Raw genomic sequence first — 18,868 nt, 5'->3', positions numbered from 1 at the left:
CTGAAGGTGCCGGGGTGTCTCTGTGGCATGCAGGGGGTGCCTGTGCCACGGGTGGGCTCTCGCAGCCCGCCCCGCCTTCTGGGCCTCGCGTGTCCACCCCGCTCCTGTCCGGGTACCTAGCTGTCCTGTTCCGGCGCGAGAGTTTAAAGACCCCGGGGGAGGGGGTCGCCCTACTGCCCATTGGTCATCCGCAGGAGGGATTCCCGTTTCCTCCCTCCACCTGGTGCTCCCTGAGACTCAGCGTGCCCCCTCCAGCCGCCGAACCTTCCAGAGGTGGCGGTCGGGGGGCCGAGTCGCGGTCCCCCTCTGGGCGCCGGTGGGGTCCGGGCCCGAGAGCCCGACTTGCCCGCCCATTGGCTGGCCGCTGCCGGGTGCTGGGTTCACGGCGTCCCTTGTCCCGTGTGTCCCTCCTTTCCGTTCCCGACCCTGTCTTTTTTTCTTTTCACATGTATTCTTTAGTTTCCCACTGGCCGGTCTGAGGTGGAGCCACCTCGCCTTGGCCCCTCTCTTCCGGTTTAGCAGGGGATGCGGGGGAGCTGATGCTGTGGTTAGCACCCATACGAGTCCGCTCACACCCCAGATACCGATACAACTCTTAGCGGTGGATCACTTTGGCCCGTGCGTCGATGAAGAACGCAGTTAGCTGCGAGAATTAATGTGAATTGCAGGACACGTTGATCATGGACACTATGAACGCACTTGAGGCCCCGGGTTCCTCCTGGGGCTACACCTGTCTGAGAGGCCTTTGAGGATCAATCGCTGCCACGCCCCCTGTAGTTTCGTTGCCTTGGTGGGGGGCGTCGCACGGCTGGGACTCTGCTCGCAGGGCCTCTCCCCTCGGCCCTCCGTCTCCTGAAGTTCAGACTGGGCGGCGTCCGGCGGTCGTCCACGCCCAGTGGGTCTGCGTGGGCCTAGATCTCCCTGTCCACCGGCGCCGCGGGCTGGCCACCCTTCTCGTGGCTCAGTCCTGCTCGTTCCGGCGCTCTCGCTCCCGTTATCGCCTGCTCTCCCCACCGTGGGGACACATCAGCGGGGGCTGGTCGGGTGCCTGCCTGGGCGAGAGAGGGGCCATGGTGCCCGAATCGGTCATCCCGCCTCCTGTCTGGTGGGAGGCGGGCCCCACCCACTGGGTCCGTGCATTCGCCGCTGCCACGCACACACCATTGCGCGCAGAGAGAGCAACCTGCGAGAGTCGGATTGGGGATGGGGGATAACGCACCCGCCGAGGCTGGTCTCAGGTACCTCTTCTCCCCCCCCTCCCTCTTGTGGGGCCCGTCCGCTCGGGCACCAGCTGGTGTGACGCTGCTGGCGTCCGTGCGCTGACGGGACTTGTCCCCGGGATGTGGGAGCTGGCCGGGGTAGAGAGGTCGCAGGCCCCGGCCTGGGACCCCGGCACCCTCTCGCTCTCCTCTCCGTCCGTCCGCCCGCGGCCACACGCGCCCTCCTTTCCTCCTTCCCCTGTCAACCGCGACCTCAGATCAGACGGGGCGACCCGCTGAATTTAAGCATATTACTCAGCAGAGGAAAAGAAACTAACCAGGATTCCCTCAGTAATGGCGAGTGAACAGGGAAGAGCCCAGTGCCGAATCCCCGCCGCCTGCCGTGGCGCGTGAAATGTGGCGTATGGAAGACTCAGTCCCCGGCAACGCTCGTGGGGGCCCAAGTCCTTCTGATCAAGGCCGAGCCCTTGGATGGTGTGAGGCCGTTAGCGGGCCCAGGTTTGCCGGGCCCAGATCTTCCTGGAGTCGGGTTGCTTGGGAATGCAGCCCAAAGTGGGTGGTAAACTCCATTTAAGGCCAAATACCGGCACGAGACCGAAAGCCAACAAGTACAGTAAGGAAAAGTTGAAAAGAACTTTGAAGAGAGTTCAAGAGGACGTGAAACCGTTAAGAGGTAAACGGGTGTGGTCAGCGCAGTCCGCCCAGAGGATTCAACCCAGAGACGGGCGTTCGGCTGTGCGGGTGATCCTGGGGGATCTTTCCCACTTCCCGTTCCTCCCGACCCCTCCACCCGCGCGTTTTTCTCCCCCTGCCAAGCGTCCCGCCGTCGCTGTCCCCGTTCCTCCCAACAGGGTGGTCGGCGGGCGCTCAGGCGGCGGGCACGGGTGCGCAGGTGCTGCGGGGGGGGGGGGGATTGGTGGGTGACTGCCCCTCCCCCCATGTTCGGCGACTGGCCGCAGCCAGGCGCCCTTCCACCAAGGCGGTGCACGGAAACCGGCTAAGGGACCACTGGGAAGGCCCTACGGGGAAGGTGACTGGGGGGGGAGGGTGGTGCGGTGCCGTATCACCTGGGGGCCCCAGACCACCCCGTCCCGAGTGTTACAGCACCTCCTCTCCATACAGAAGACACTGACAGACAGACTGACAGACACACACAAACAGACACACACACACAAATACATATTTAAGTATTTAAAATGATGCTTAAAAAAAACAGTCTTCCTGTTTAAAGGGAAGTTGGCTGACAGAACGTTTTTGTGGGTTTTTATCCTCTTTTTTACCAAATAGGAGGTAGATCTGTTGGCCCTTTTATTAAAACCCAAAGTATTAAGTTTCAACTTTTCCCATTATGTTCCTTTCACGAAAACCAGGGAGTGTTGTTTCTTTGGCTTTTCCTTTTTGAAACAAAATGAAAGGAGCTCTACCAGTTGGCCTAGTTTCCCCGTTCCTTTTCCTTCTGCCACGGTATGCTCGATGAAATAAAGTAAATAAATGAAGATTCTAGTTATTTATTTGTTTGGGAGACCCGAACCCTCTCTCAAAAGATACTTCCATCTCCCCTCTCCACACACACAAGGCCTCCTCCCTGTATGTGGGGGAAGGGGTAGGGGTGGACAGGAGCTAGCTGAGAGGGGGTGGGGTGGGGCTGGAGAATGTGCATGTCCCTGAAGGACTGTCCAGGAAATACTGCTGCTGCCCTAGCATGCTTTGCTTCAGCGCTGAGCCAGGCGGTGCCTCTTTAGGGGGGACGAGTTTTCTGCCTGAAATCAGTGAGTGATGATTTCAGTGTGAATGTCTGATCCCTTGCTGTCCTTTCAGTGCTCTGGCTCATGGCAAATGACTGAAGAAAACCTTAGTTAGACTCACACCCAGCTGTTTGGAAATGGTAATGGAATTGATAGCACACCCTCAGGGAAAGAGGAAGACTCCTTTTGCTCACTCCCAGCCTCGCCCTGCCAGCTCTGGATTTCTAAGTAAGGCTGAATCTGGACCATTTTTACAAGATTTGGCATTTCTGATTCATGTTTAATGTTTAGTTAAATAAAGCTTGTGAAGGGCTGGAGAGATGCCTCCGAGGTTAAGAGCGCTCACTGCTCTGTTCTTCCAGAGGTCCTGAGTCATTCCACAGAAACCATATAGTGGCTCACAACCCTCTGCAAAGGGATATCCCATGTACTCTACTGCCATGTGTATATGAAAAGGGCTTTAGTATACTCATATAAATGAAAATAAATAAACAAACCTTTAAAAGAATGAAACAAAATGAAGCTTGCAAAGAAATTGAGCATCTTAAAATGCCAGGCACGTCTATCCACAACTTTTATTTTATTTCGTGTGTGTAAAACATAACCACAGAGGTGGTTCCCCCTTTTTTTTTTTTTTTTTTTTTCGGAGCTGGGGACCGAACCCAGGGCCTTGCGCTTCCTAGGTAAGCGCTCTACCACTGAGCTAAATCCCCAGCCCCGTGGTTCCCCTTTTATTAATCTCAATAGCACAATTGGGACAGAAGTGCAAACTATCATCTACCTATCTGGGAGTGGAGTGGTTGGATACAGGGAGATGGAACATTTGTAGTTAGTAAAGTTCTGCTGTCGGTTTTTTTTCCTTTCCTTTTTGGATAGATATTGGGAGCTTTTTTTTTTTTTTTTTTTTTTTAAAGTACAAATTTTGTTTTCTGTGCGACATTCTGATCATAGTTTCCCATCGCAGAGCTCTTGCCAGATCCTTCCTCCCCATCCACCACCCTGTTCTACCCCAGGCCTGCCCTTACATGTGGTTGATGCATACCCAGGTGAATCTCCATTGGAGAAAGCACAATATTCCCATCTCCTATGACTGTCAATGGCAGATGACTTAAATGCCAGTGACTTCGGACTTGACTCCATTTTTCCCTTGGAGAACTGGGTTTGGATTTGTTGAACGAAGGCAGGCCCTGGGTTTTGAAACAAACAAACAAACAAGCACACCAAAAAATATTTAAAGAAGGCAACAACTGCCTGCACGCCAAGAGACTGTTGACTCCTCTTTGGAGCTAGTAAGATATGAAACTTGCTTAATAAAGTAGAATCCACACAGCACAAAGGGAACACTTTAACAAATTATGAGGAAGAGAGAGAGGAGAGAGAGAGAGAGAGAGAGAGAGAGAGAGAGAGAGAGAGAGAGAGAAAGAGATCTGTTTATCTCCCTCCTCTAGTTTTTCAGACTAGAGACTTCATCTTCCTCTGTCTCTGGTGCTGGTGGCTTTACTACTGGTCTGGGGGGATTTGGATAGGGATATGAAGAAAAAAAGTCTTGAGTGCTGATTTTAAACTCTCTCTCTCTCTCTCTCTCTCTCTCTCTAGAGCACTCTCTCTCTCTCTCTCCCTCTGCCCTTCTCCCTCTCCTTCTCCCTCTCCCTCTCTCTCTCTCTCTATCTACACACACACACACACACACACACACACACACACACACACACACACACATATACACACTTCCTAGGATGAAAGAAAAAAATGAAAAGGAAGGCACCCATGGTGATGCATGAGTTTGATCTCACTTTGGTCTCAGCACTGGAGAGGAAGATAGGAAGGCCTATCTAGATGCAATGTGAAGAAGGCCTATGTCAGATTAGTTAATGGCTAGGTAACTGTTACCTAGCTAGTCTGCCATTTTGTTGCAGTTACTAATATTATAAGGACACTTTCTCATTAGTTGTTTCTGCTGTTACTGCCGGAATTCATTACATATCCTGTTAGGTTCTTCTGTGTGATAACACACTCAGAAACCATACACTGTAGAAGTCAGTCTAACTGCTTTCTTTGTTGTCTAGTTACCCGCAATATTCTTGGACCTGAACCGAACACCCAGCAGCATTTCCCAAAACCATCCATGTATAAGCTTTTATAAGTTGGACCACCAACTCTAGAGCGACAGTGCAGACAGAGACTATTTGGAACCGGACTTCCTTTTTGAGTTTTTGTTTGTGTTCTTGTTTTTTTTCTCCTGTCCTGTCCTGTTCTGTCTTGTCCGTCCTGTCTGTCTGTCTGTCTCTCTGTCTCTCTGTCTTTCTGTCTGTAAATCCACACATATAGTTCTTTCCACGTCTTATATTTCAAAACAAATAATGCTTGTTGTGCTTCTCATTTCATTCAATGGTACTACTCTCTAGATCAGAGGAGCCCCCTTACAATTCTCCACAGGTAGTGATGACTGGGGTGTTCAGTGTGACTAAGCAGGAGTTATATGGTTGCTGCCATTATGCTTGATCTTACCCAAGGTAGGGTTTCGGGGCATGGTTGCCAAGATGGCTAACAACAGACAGTGATCGAAGCGATGGAACAATAACCTACAATTCTCCCTCTCTGTCACTGTTTCTCTGTCACTCTCTGTCTCTCTTCCCTCCTTCCCTCCCTCCTCTCTCAGACCTGAATGAACATTGGAACTAAAGTAAATGTACAGTGAAAGGAAGCCAGGTGCGGTGCTGCATGTGTTTTATTGCATCACTTGAGTGGTGGAGGTGGGTAGAACCCTGTGAGCAGGCTGCAGACCTGATCCAAGTACTGATTTCCAGGGCTTATGTGCAAAGACCCCTGACTCAACTAAAGAAATGAAGAGGAAATTAAAGAAACAGATACAATTAACTTGGAATAAACCAAACAAACTAAGGAAAAGGAAAAGCAGTATTGGGGTGGCCTTGCTTACAGAGGAGGGGCAAACATTTATTTGCCAGTAACTCCTCAGTTACACACACACACACACACACACATACACACACACACAGACACACACACACACACACACACACACACACACACACACACACACAGAGAGAGAGAGAGAGAGAGAGAGAGAGACAGAGAGAGAGAGAGCGAGCAATCTGTTAATCTGTTTTTCTCCCTCCCCTAGTTTTTCAGACAGGGTTTCTCTATGAATTCCTCTGTAGACTGATGGCTCAGAGGGCAAAGCTGCTGTCTGTTAAAGGTCTAGGGAAAACATGAAGTCCTAGAGGCAATGTGTAGGCCTGAGGGAACTGTTAAGGCCTAGATGCCATGTGAAGGAGTCCTACATCGTGTATACATATATACACACATATTCGTATATATGAATATGTATGTGAATGTGTATACACTCAGGTATCCTTTATTTTATTAGCTTATTTTGACTATAATTTCCATGCTAATGAAAAACAGGAAATTTTCTTTGGCATCGGATTCTTCTTGAACAAAAAATGGATATAAATAATCACATATTCAGATGTTATGTCTAATATTGAGAAGATATTCCCAGATATGGTGTTAATCCATCATAGTCCATGTGTGAACACAAAACAGACTTAGTAAGAATTTTGGCAAGTGGATTTTAAAAACTTATATAGGGTTATTAAGAGCAGTGGTAACATTTTTTAACTTGATATTTTATATATTTACACTGCAAATGTTATTCCCTTGCCCAGTTACCCACTCTCCCACAACCCACCCCCTGCTTCCATGAGGATGCTTTTCCTCCCATCCACCCACTCACACCTCAATAGCATACCATTCCCCTGCACTGGAGAAAGGAACATTCACAGGACCAAGGGCTTCTCCTCCTATTGATGCCAGACAATGCCATCCTCTGCTCCATATGCAACTGAAGCATTAGGCTTTTTCATGAGTACTATTTGGTTAGTAGTTTAATCCCTGGGAGCACTGGTGAGTCTAGTTGGTTGATATTGTTGTTCTTCCTATGGGTTTGCAAGCCGTTTCAGTCTTCCTTCACTCCTTCATTGGAGTCCCCATGGAGTCCGATGGTTAGCTTCAAGCATGCTTGTCTATATCAGTGAGGTTCTGGCAGAGTCTCTCAGGAGACATCCACATCAAGCTCCCATCAATAAGGACTTCTTGGCATCAGCAATACTGACTAGGTTTGGTGGCTGCATATGTGATAGATCCCCAGATGGGGCAGCATCTAGATGGCCTTTCCTTAAGTCTCTGCTCCACTCTGTGTCCCGACATTCCCCTCCCTCTTGAGTATTTTGTTCCCCCTTCTAGGAAGGACTGAAGTGTACACATTTTGTTCTTCCTCCTTCTTGAGCATCATATGGTCTATGAATTGTATCTTGGGTATTCCAAGCTTTGGACTAGTATCTACTAACTGTGTTAATTCACTCAGGATGGTATTTCCTAGTTCTATCCATTTGCCTAGGAATTTCATGAAGTCATTGTTTTGGAAAGTTGAGTAGTACTTCATGGTGTAAATATGCCACATTTTCTGTATCCATTCCTCTGTTGAAGGGCATCTGGGTTCCAGCTTCTGGCTGGAGGGCCTTTGCACTAGAACTCTTCCAGTCTGATGTCTCTCAGACATGCTCAAAAATTTTTGTCCTGGGTGATTCTACAATCCCATAAATCTGGATATAATATTTTGTGTAAAATTACAAAAGCATTTAATTAAATTAACATATAGCAAAAGTTAAAAATATGGATAAACTCTCTTCCAGCATAATCTTTTCTTGGTTATTATCAGTATCTAAGATACATACTGGGTGACAACAGCAAATTAAGAATTATCCTGCAGTCCCTTAACCATTTTCTATGTATCTGTGGTGTTGTGTGTTGTAAGAATGTTGGTGGATGTGAGTGTGTGGTGCATGCCTGTAACTGTGTGGCTTTACCCATCTGTGCATGTGTTTTTGGAGTTCTGAGAAGGATTTCAAGCGTCTTCTTTAGTGCTGTTCACTGTTCTTGACATAAGTTCTCTTGTTGAACTAGAAATTCAGTGTGGGATTGGAGAACTGGTCAGTGAGCCCTCAGGATTCAGAGGTAATAGTTATGTGTAGCTATCCCCTATGCCTGGCATTATGTATACATGCTGAATATTCAAACCCAGGTCCATATGTTTCTACCCTCTGAGCAATTTCCCAGTCCTAGAGTGATGAATGTTTGCTTAAGATTTGATAACAGACCTGAATTGTTTTCTTTTTTGCTTTTGTTTGTAATTTTCCATACGTAACAAGCAGGTGGATATTATAAAAGACACCCGAATAGACCAGAAAATAAAAATAGGAGTAGATGCATTTCAAGGAATTCTATAAAACCGTATTTTGCATAGTTACCTTGTGAAGTACAGTTGATATTTCAGGGTTTGCCTGTTATATAAACAGCATAGTTTGATATAAGGACAGTTTAGACTCTTTAAATAGAAAAGAATAAGAGAGATACATGTCTTGAAATAGTATAGAGAATGTGATACTTTATCACATGAGAATTAAAACTGAGCCACATAGCCTTCAGCAGAGGAAATGAGGGAGAAGTGTGTATATACCATTTGCAGCACAGTCTCTGGAATAAAACAAACAGGGACATTTAAATAAATATATAGCAGTATTTAAGACTTCATTTCTCTTCCAATATTTGCAATTACATAGTCAAACATTATATCTTGGAGTCATAGATCACTGTGCTATCTAGGATTGCACGATGAGGATGGCATAGTGGCAGCATAGCAAAATAACTGATAGGAAAAGCAGAGCAGTCAGAGGATTCATATGAATTACATTTCCTCCCTGCTGGGAACTAAACAACAATGGGTGAAACTGTACAAGTACCTCTGTAGTAATTTGGTGTCTTGGGGTTATGTTCACAGGATATACAGCTGGAGCACATGGTGTTCAATTTATTTTTTGTTTGTCTGATTTGAATGTGATTGCTGTTAGTAAACATTTTTGTGATGATTGCTTGAAATTTATTTGCTCTTTATTAGAAATTATAGAATCATATTTATAATTTGCAGTCCTGGGGGTACAGGTGGTTGTACATGGGGAACAACTAAGTCATCAAATGATTAAGTCAGACTTTAAGTAAAATAACTTATGCATTATTTTACTAACACAAGTCTTAATTTTATATCTCAAATATTATTTTCTATTGCATACATAGATGAATTTTAGTTGTTAACATTTGGTTGATCAATTAGTTCCTTGTTTATTAAATTATAAATTTATACTTTCGTGTTGAAACTAACTTTTGTAAAGTTTGCATACATAATTTTCATATTTATTCAGTTGATATCACGTGATTCGTAAAATTCTTTCTCTTCAAATAACTACAACATAGATTTTGATTAGTTTAATGAGCAAAGACTATTAAATGCACCTGTAGAAATTATTGATTTGAATATTGATTTGAATAACTATAGAGAATAATTTGATATTAAATACTGGGTGGGAGTGTGGGACTGCATTTTAACTATCTGAATTATGCTGTTTCAAGGTTATGTTAAATGACTTTTTTTTATAGATATGTACAGTATTAACATGACTTATATTCAAATCATTGTTCTTTGTCCTTCATTTTCTTTTTGACTTTTTTTAGTTTTTCATATTAAAAGTGGTTTTAAATATTTGCTTCATGCATCTGTACATGTGTGCACAAATGAGTACAGGTACTTGCAAAATGTAGGAGAGGGTATCCAATTTCCAGAGCTCGATTGACAAGTAGTAATGACCCACCAAGTATAGATACTGGACACTGAACCCATGAGCCTTTTCTATAGGTCCTGATTTTAATTTTTGTTAAGGGTTTAGTTCTGTGTACCTTTCTTATTCACGAAAACAACTTTGTCGAATTTGATACAAACAATTTTGTGTAAATATTCATCTTTAATTAATTGGGATTCAAAAATTTGGACTGTATTTCCTATTGATTTTAGTAAGATGATATCATACTGATATATACTATCAGAAAATCCTGCATGAGGTCACCATGACTGAAAATAGGAATAGAGAAGGCTTAAAAAATTGTACTTCATTAAAGGTTGACATGTCCACCATTCCTCTCATTAAAGTAAGCTCATATGTGGGAAAAGATACTTCAAATCAATCAGTTGAGGATTTGCTTTATTCTTATACTATCAACTCAGCTCATTTACATTCTACCACTGTGAGCAAATTCCCTTCCCAGGTGACTGCCATGTGGTTATTATCGTTGTCTTTTTGAATTTTGCTGTACGTATGGCTAGTTTGAAAAATTTGAAACTTAATGAGGCTTGAATGGACTAACAAAGAATCACCAGTGTTTCATTTGCTCAGTCTTTTTTTTTTTTCCTTTGCAACACCTCCAATTGCCTTTATTTCAGTATGCATCCACATTTCAACATTTAGTGGTCCTGAACAGAGCGGGGAGCTTGTCAATGAGCCAGGAGCTAGGCCCACCTATCTGCAAACGATCTGTGAACATGGTGACACAGAGCTCCTCTGGGTTCTTGCCCAGGGTCTGAGGAGCCACACTGAAACCCGAGTTGGCAGAGTCAGGGCCTCATGCTTCAGCTGTCAGACTCCACTCCAGACCCGATGGGTGGTCAGGGTGACTGAGAGCCCTGTTCAAACCTCTTCATCGTGTAAAAACAAAGCAATTATGGGAAAAGGAACGAACTCAGAACCTGTGCACCGAGGACTCTCCACATGGCCTTTCTCTAGGCATATATCCAAGGACCCTGAGTGGTGGCCCGTCTGAGTCGCCCTGTGACTGCTCTGTTCACCTCTAGACCTGAGCTCAAAGCTCAAGAGCTAATGGTGGTGGCAGGGCCTCGGACCCAGAGCACCCTTCCCAGGCTGGTGGCAGGTGAACAAGTGTGGTCCAGAGCTAAGGGAGGGAGGCCAGGCTTTTTCAACCTCATCTGATGGCTTCTGGCCACAGCAATTGTTTGGTGGTGATGGGCAACAAGGGACTTGAGGAGGGGAAAGCAGCACCCCTTGATAAAGGTGGGGAGACTGGAAGCTCTGAATTCCTCACCTGAGGCCAATTTCAGGGGAGGGGAGGTTACAATTTAAGCTTTGACCAAGGGTGGGAGTGGAGGAGTGGGGACCACGGCTTGGATGGGGCAATCACTTAAGACTTAAGAAAGCATGGGTACAGCCAGAGCACCCCAAGCCTAGTGGTGGTCAGTCCCACAGCTGCTACCTGAAACCTCCCCATCTATTCTATGGGCCACCACACAGCTGTGGCAGAGGGCGGGCCGGGCAAAGGCATACTCAGGCCAAGTGCCAGCAGCAGGTGATTGTGTGAGACGTGTCTGTCCACAGTTGCGTTAGCTGTGCCCACCACTCCCAAAGGAAACCGATTTCAACACACCTTATTGATCCCATAAGTTCAACCAGGCAGACAGCAGTTATACTCGACAGATGATGTTACACAGCACAACTTAGGTATTTCAAATGGACAAGAAGTTAGTATCAGAGCAGTGTCTCAGGATGAAGTCTAAATGGGGCTTACTCTCCAGTACTTTGAGGTCTACAGATGGATCTAGAAAATTCACTATTATGGAAAATGAAGACTTGGGTTGGATGGGGAAGTGAGGCCGGGGCCTTGGTGACTAATGGCTGTAACACTGTCCTTCTGGTGACTGTGGCAGCTTCATGTTCTCTTTTGACATCATCAAGTGCCTTAGTTCCTGCAGGATGACTTTGAGGCTGTGGGAATTCTGTCACTTTGCCAGCACTGCCATGGCTCGTTCATCCACCACTCCATTGGAACTGCTCACGCCGTTCATATTGACTCTTGTTACAAATCTCACAGACTGGGATGCTTCTGGATACTAGCGTGGCCCACACTCTATCTTAAGGCTGCATATTCGGTTTTCATAAATTGTTCGTGGAGGCCCAATTATCATGCCTGTCTATCTTGTGAGTGTCATGTCCTCATCGTCCTCCAGACCCTAGCTAACTGTTCTGTCGCCTACTCCTTTCTGGCCTTCTTCCAGCTCTTCCAACAGTCGGAAATCTCGAAGGACTTTTACTCCCGAGCCTGTGGTGGCTGCCATCTTGCGTCGCTATCGCTCGAAGTCAGTCCTTCCTTTCTTCCTCTACCCCTATGTCCCTAGCTCCTTCTCTCTCTCTCTCTCTCTCTCTCTCTCTCTCTCTCTCTCTCTCTGTCTCTCTCTCTCTCTCTCTCTCTCTCTCTCTCTCTCTCTCTCTCTCTCTCTCTCTCTCTCTCTTTTTACCACAGGGTCTCATAAACCCCAGACTTGACTGAAGCTCACTATATATCCAGTGATGACTTTGAATGTCTGAAATTCACCAATAAATTGTAGATACGAACAACCATGCCTGATCTTGTACAGTTTTGGAACTCATCCAAGGGTGTCTTACTTACTGGCATGTAGCCTGTCAAATGAGCAACTTACCAAATCTCTTCCTGTTTCTTCCTTGTTCCCTTCCTTCTTTCCTTCCTTCCTTCCCTCCTTCCTTCCATGCTTTCTTTCTTCCCTTCTTTTATTTTCCTTCTGTTCTTTCTGTTCATGCATTTTGTTTTCATTTTGATTTTGAAGTTAAAAGCTATTACTCAAGTTTTCACTTCTTGAAACCAGAAAGCATGAGCTGTAGAGCATTTAGACTTTCATATGTAGGAATCATTGTGTACCTATAGCAAAAACTTTATACATTAAAGGTGACAGAAGCATTATTGTCTCAAAGTACTGGCTCTGTTCTTCAATTATTGTTAGAAACTTTTATTATTATTAATAGTCCACATAATCTAATATGTATACTATGAACATCTGCATTTTGAAAATGACAAAGGGGTATAAATTACATTTTCAATGCAGTAACACAGAAACAAGCATTTTTCTAATATTCTCATTCTAGAGTTAATATTTTATCTATCATGCAACTGTATTTTAGAGAAATTCATTAAGGATTCTCCTCTTGCTTTATTGTAGGTGACATTATCAAAACTTCTGAGAAAAAAAGGTATTCCAATATGATTGTACTTAATATCTTAAAGTTGAAATTGGTACAAAAAACAACACTAGGGTGAATTTTTTTTATAACTTCTGATTTCTTTGAATAGGCATGAGATTAGACATGGCTTGTGTCATTCTTAGAAGTTCTTACAAGAAAGTAACAGGAGAATTATTTTGGAGCTTTCATAATTCGTGTCATTATTTGAAGAAGATGCTTATCAGTTTTATCTGAGGTTACTGTGTAGGTGAGGTGTTTCCAGGATGTTTTCATCTTATTACATAAGTCACAGAGAGCAAGGTGACAAAGAAACTTTATTCAAAAGCAAAGTGAGAAACACTGGTATTCAGTGTAGCTTTAATTTGTGGACCTCTTGAGAAGGAGGAATTGTTTACTCAGAGTTCAGTGTCGATATTTCTGTTTTGATTGGCTTTTTTTTTTTGATTAGGCAAGCCTTAATTAACTGTGAACATCAGTTACCATGATGCATTTGATTTAATCAAATGCATATTCATTATCACTAGGTATATGACATTAAACAGGATGTTTCCCTTGAAAGTTGTTCCAGAGGATTTAATACGACTTACTGAGTATATATTCTAAACTGTCTCAGGCCAGTTGAAACAGATTTCTCCCTCCAGTATGTGGATATGCTCTTGAATACTTTTGAATGGGAGTTGATCATGAAAGAGAAGTTTATAAACAATTTATGTGCAGGGAGTCTTAGTCCATTGTTTGATACATATACAGCTTCATGCAGGTGAGATGAGGTGAGCAACTTCGTTGTTAGGTAAACTTCTGGAAGGTAGATTTTTATGCAGCCTAAGTCAAGTGAAGTCCCAGGTTGAAGTGCTTTTCCCATACCTATATGCCTCATTCAAGGAATTTTAGTGCTTTTGCTTGTATCATTACTTAGGCTACAGTACAGCTCATGGTTTCTTTGATGTTTGCTCAGACTCAGCTCAGTCAGTGACTACATCTCAGTAGCTGCTGGACTTATTTGGCTCTTGTTCTTTGTCTTCCAATTTAATGGTGACTTCTTCAAGGATCAATTTGGTCACTCTATGAATATTAATATAACTAGTCATAAGCCCTTATCAAATGATATCCAAGTCTCCTATGCTTACATAAAATGGAATTGTCACTCCAGAGGCTTGCTGAGCTTCAATATGAACTTCTAACTTCATGATGAGTAAATAACCTTCATCAATTGCTTATAAGAAATTCATTTAAATTTTGACAATTATGTTGGGCCAGCAAGAGGGAAAAAGGACTTGCAGAACAAGGTTAACACCCTCACTTTAAACATAGGAATCCATAGATAATGACCCATTACAGAAATTGGCCATCTGGCCTATAAACATGCTGTGGAATCAGAAGACCTACGTGAACACACACACATGCAACACACACACACACACACACACACACCCCAAAAATAATAAACTAATGTTTTTTTTAAATTTTCTAATATTAATATGTCATGCCCTTTCTTTATTCTGACAACTTATTTATTTTACATATGTGGATTCATGGTTCACAAAATAGTATTCATGATCAATGGCAATTATAAAGGTCAAGTGGACATTTTCATGAGTTCAAGGTTATAACTTTTTAATTTAATATTCCTCAGTACATGACCACCAAGAATTAGTGTGTGTGATATGGTGTGCATGTGTGTGTGTGTGTGTGTCTGTCTGTCTGTCTATGCCTTCATGCCTATGTGTTCAAGCAGAAGACAGAGAAATAAATAGTAACCTCTTTTATAACTTTCTACACAATTTTCTCAATTCAAAGCCTTTCACTTATACTGATGCTGTCTTGCTGTGCACAAGCTCCAGAAATTCTTTCCCCGTCATCATAGCACTGGAGTTATAGCTGTATACAAGCATGACTGTTTTAAAGTATGGGCACAGAAATTTGAATTCTCTTCTTTCTGCAGCAAATTCTTTCCCACACTAGGATATCTCTTATCATCACTTCTGAGTAATTCTGAAGACTGCTGTTTTCACTCTCTGTAAACTTGGTAAATTATATTTACAGTCAGGATTTGGAATTTTTAAGGTCTGATAATAAAACCTACCCCATGTCGACTAAGAGCTTTTAGAATGTGGCCATTTCTATTTACTTTTCATAATTTCAAATGTCTCCTCCTAAACAGAAATCAATGTTTTGATAATCATAACCTAGAATGTTTCCAACTGATTTAAATTGTTAATTCATTTCTTTTCTTGTATCATGACATGATTTGGGCTTCTGGAAATAGTAAGTTCAAGCAGAAATAAATGTTTAGACATACTGTATCTACACAGCTAAGGCTTAAACAGCCAACAAGCATTTCTCTAACTGACATGTTTACAAAGGTGTCCTGTGAAAAAATAAACTAAAAAGTCAGAAATTTTGCTAGTTCAACACTCTGGGTACAAGTAGTTGAAATGACTGATCTTCTCTGTCAGACTGAGGATTTCCTCCCGATGCACTGCAGTGTCAGCAATCAATGTTGTCTCTTTTCTCTTGATCCATCTGACTAATTCCAGATACCTGATCTAACTGAAGCGGTGATTTGAAATATTACTGCATTCACTGGCCATTTCAGTATAGAAAGAACTGGAAATGATATCTAAAAGGAGAAGACCAAACTGAGCAAAGCATACTCTAGCTAATGCTGCAAGGTAACATGGTGATCAACATAGTTGGTTCCTGACAGACCTGTGTTTCATCTGTGGATGTCTAAAAGATATAACACTGTGAAAATCTACTTATTCTTAGAGATGTAACATTCCTCTTCTGTTCATTGTGAGGGGAAAATTAAATTGATCATGCAATAGTCGTAGTGGGAACTATGTCAAACTAATAACCATACATGATAGCAGTTGTTATTTGGACTCTCTTCTTGATGCTGTTCTTTCACAGCAAGTCTGTTATCAATTAGTATTCAAAATATAACTGAAAAGAATGCCTCTACTGAAAACAGTTGCTTATCTAAAACCTAATAGAATACATATTCTATGAAACACCACATGACTTTTCCTCTTCTTCTCCTTCTTCCTCTTCCTCTTCCTCATCTTCTTCTTCCTCTTCCTCTAACTCTTCCTCTTCCTCCTCTTCTTCTTCTTTTTCTTCTCCTCCTCCTTCTTCATTCTTCTTCTTCCTCCGCCTCCCTCCTCTCCTCTACCTCTTCTTGCTCTCTCTCTCTCTCTCTCTCTCTCTCTCTCTCTCTCTCTCTCACACACACACACACACACACACACACACACACACTTGTCCTTTCTTAGAAGATCTAGGGTAAGGCAAGCCTCAAATTCCTTATGTATGATAAAATCTTATCCTGATACCTGGGATGAACAGCTCAAGTCATTATATCTGGTTAAGTTATAGAAGAATGTATATCAGTGCCTTGTACATGCTAGGGATGCATTGTTCTGAAGTTTATCTCCAGCCCCCATCCACTTCCTAAAGCACAACATTTTCTAGCTTTAAATTTTTGAGGCAGCATCTCATGAATATTATGTTGGTTTTAATTTTACTGTGTAATTGAAAATGACCTTGAATTTCTGTTCTTTGCGTCCCTACTTCTCGAATGCTGGAAGTACAGCTGTGTGCTGCCACACTGAGTTTTTTCTTTCTTCCTTGCCAGAAAAATAATAATGAACAATTCATCTAATGTACAAGACATGTGGAGGAGGAGCTGTGACTCAAGATATTTGAGACACACACACACACACACGCGCGCACACATTCATATCACAGCTCTGTCTATTTGTTCAATTTTCACAGGTAAAGACACTGTATGTCATGTACAAAATCCCCATGCAAATTAATTTTAGCTAACAAACCAGTCAAGCATTTTGCTCCTTCCCTTTCTAATTTGTTTGGCATGCTAATCACTATACCACACCTCCTTGACAACTGTTTTGTCTTGCAAATTCACAGATGCACACTCAGTGTAATGGCAGTTGACCAGGAGAGATTTTGCTAAAGTGTGTGTTGTTTTGTTATATCCAGGTTCCTTTAATTAAAATTTCAGACCTATGATATATCCTTATGGAAAGCTGCACTTTGTTTACACGGAAAATACTATCTTTTAGAAATATTAAGGGTTGATGCTGAAAAGATGGTTTAGTCAACAAAGGGCTTGTCATACTACATTAAGACCTGAGTTTGAGCACCAGAAACCATGTGATGCAGCTTGATTTCTATTACTAGGATAAAACATCATAACCAATTACAACTTAATACAGAAACACTTTGTCTTAAGATTAGATCATCATAAGGGAAAGTGAAGGCAGAAACTTGAAGATAGAAACCAAAGCTGCCACGAAGAAACACTGCTTAATTCTTTGTTATCCATGTCATTCTCAGCCTGCTATCTTCTACAACCCAAAACAAACTGCCAAAGTGAGGCCCCACAATATTCCTAACTCCAATACTCATTCTTTACAAGGAAAAGGCCCAGGAACCAGTCTTTTGGAAACATTTTTGTCAGAATCCATAGTAGGAGGTATGCTTCAGATTATAGTCTGCAACAGTTTTGCTTTATAGGCGAAGCCCAAGAGAATTCATTTTAGGAAAGATTCCTGATATTAATATATGTTTCTTGTTATTATTAAACATATATAGCAATCATTAGGTACTAGCCCACCCCTTTTGAGCAGATAGCTGCAGATCTACTAAGATGTACTCTCTTGCAGTGATTCTATATAGACAAATAGATGACTTCTTAATTCTTAAGGATGATCCTACAATAATTACTGAAATATCAGTGATTATTAAGCTCTCTTAATAGTAGTACTGCTAGTAGATCCCTTTCTGATAGTCAAAACTTCAATGAGAATTCTGTCAGTCTCCCATGTGTCACCAAGTAATTGATTGCTAGACAGTAACCATACTTTCTATTACTCAAAACACATTCCAAGAGATTGTCAAAACAATTAACTAAGGTCACGTAAAGGGAACTAACAATTTATTATAGGTAAAAGAAGATAAAATATTGTCTGGGTTAATCTATACAAAACTTCACTAATAGCTTAGTTATGGTTTTCAACTCTCTACGAACCTGTGAAGATGTGACAGGTGGTGGATGTTTAACTAGATAATTACTCCTAATGGCTATGCATGTAAACACTCTCAGTTGTAAACTTCTATGTCATTTATGATTTGCTTTTATATGTGAACGTGTGGTGAACTATTTAACATGTGATCATGTATTCTGAAAATTGTATATGTACTGAGGACAAAAAGATTCGAAAGAGAATTTTTCCCTTTTCCCATTCAGGATCTTTCTGCTTTTCCCCTTAGATAGCTTTCATAAGAAATGTTTTACAACTTAGTAATAAATATTATAATCACTTCTCAAAGTACCCTCCTTTTCCTGTAACTTCTGACTAGCTGGTGGAAAGTTCTATCTGTGCAGTTCCTGCTGAGATAGCACAAAGTCTACTTACTTAATCCTTTGGTGTTTTAGGAAGAGGTGTTAAGTGCCAGAAACTTGCAGTTTCTAGGCAGTTCAGCTACAGTAGCAAGGTAATTTAGTCTCAGATAAGTAATTTTTTTTATTATTACACAGCAACCCTAAATATGTCATAAGACAAAGTCTTATCCCTGTATCTTGTAAGGAACAGTCGTATCCTCTTCCGATGCTCTTTCCTTTCTCTGCCTTATGAAAAACTGACAAGAAAGAAGACCCTGCCAAAGTTGGCACTGGGCACATTTTTTTTTCAGTTGAAGATTCCTCTTCCCAAATGACCCTAGTTTGTTTCAAGTTGACAAAAGAAAGTAGTCAAGCAGTATGCAATGTAAAAAGGAGGACAACTAAAAAATGTCTAATTCTACCAGTGAGAAAATAAGGAAGTTAAGCAGAAATAGCTCTTGTGTGCTAGGAATAGTCAGGTTAACCAATTTTCAAGATACAGCTTCTGTTATGAAAACTTATCTCAAGAAGAAGATATTT

At 42.4% G+C, this 18,868-nt stretch overlaps 1 long non-coding RNA gene, 1 other non-coding gene and 1 pseudogene across 2 annotated transcripts in view; 2 read left to right on the top strand and 1 right to left on the bottom strand.

The window, feature by feature from the left end:
* LOC134485553 (uncharacterized) overlaps positions 1-18,868 on the top strand; it is a 135,674-nt gene that overhangs the window by 94,591 nt on the left and 22,215 nt on the right. The gene's annotated exons all lie outside the window — the stretch shown is intronic.
* Positions 591-744, top strand: LOC134486014 (5.8S ribosomal RNA). Its single transcript, XR_010064543.1, has one exon. It is a non-coding gene; the product is annotated as a 5.8S ribosomal RNA (ribosomal RNA).
* LOC134485544 (ubiquitin-conjugating enzyme E2 variant 1-like) lies at positions 6,100-13,097 on the bottom strand (annotated as a pseudogene).

The sequence above is a fragment of the Rattus norvegicus genome, chromosome 2 (assembly GCF_036323735.1).
Source record: "Rattus norvegicus strain BN/NHsdMcwi chromosome 2, GRCr8, whole genome shotgun sequence".
NCBI lineage: Eukaryota > Metazoa > Chordata > Mammalia > Rodentia > Muridae > Rattus > Rattus norvegicus.
The sequence above is the reverse complement of the archived record's forward strand: the minus strand, read 5'-3'. Positions and strand labels throughout refer to the sequence as shown.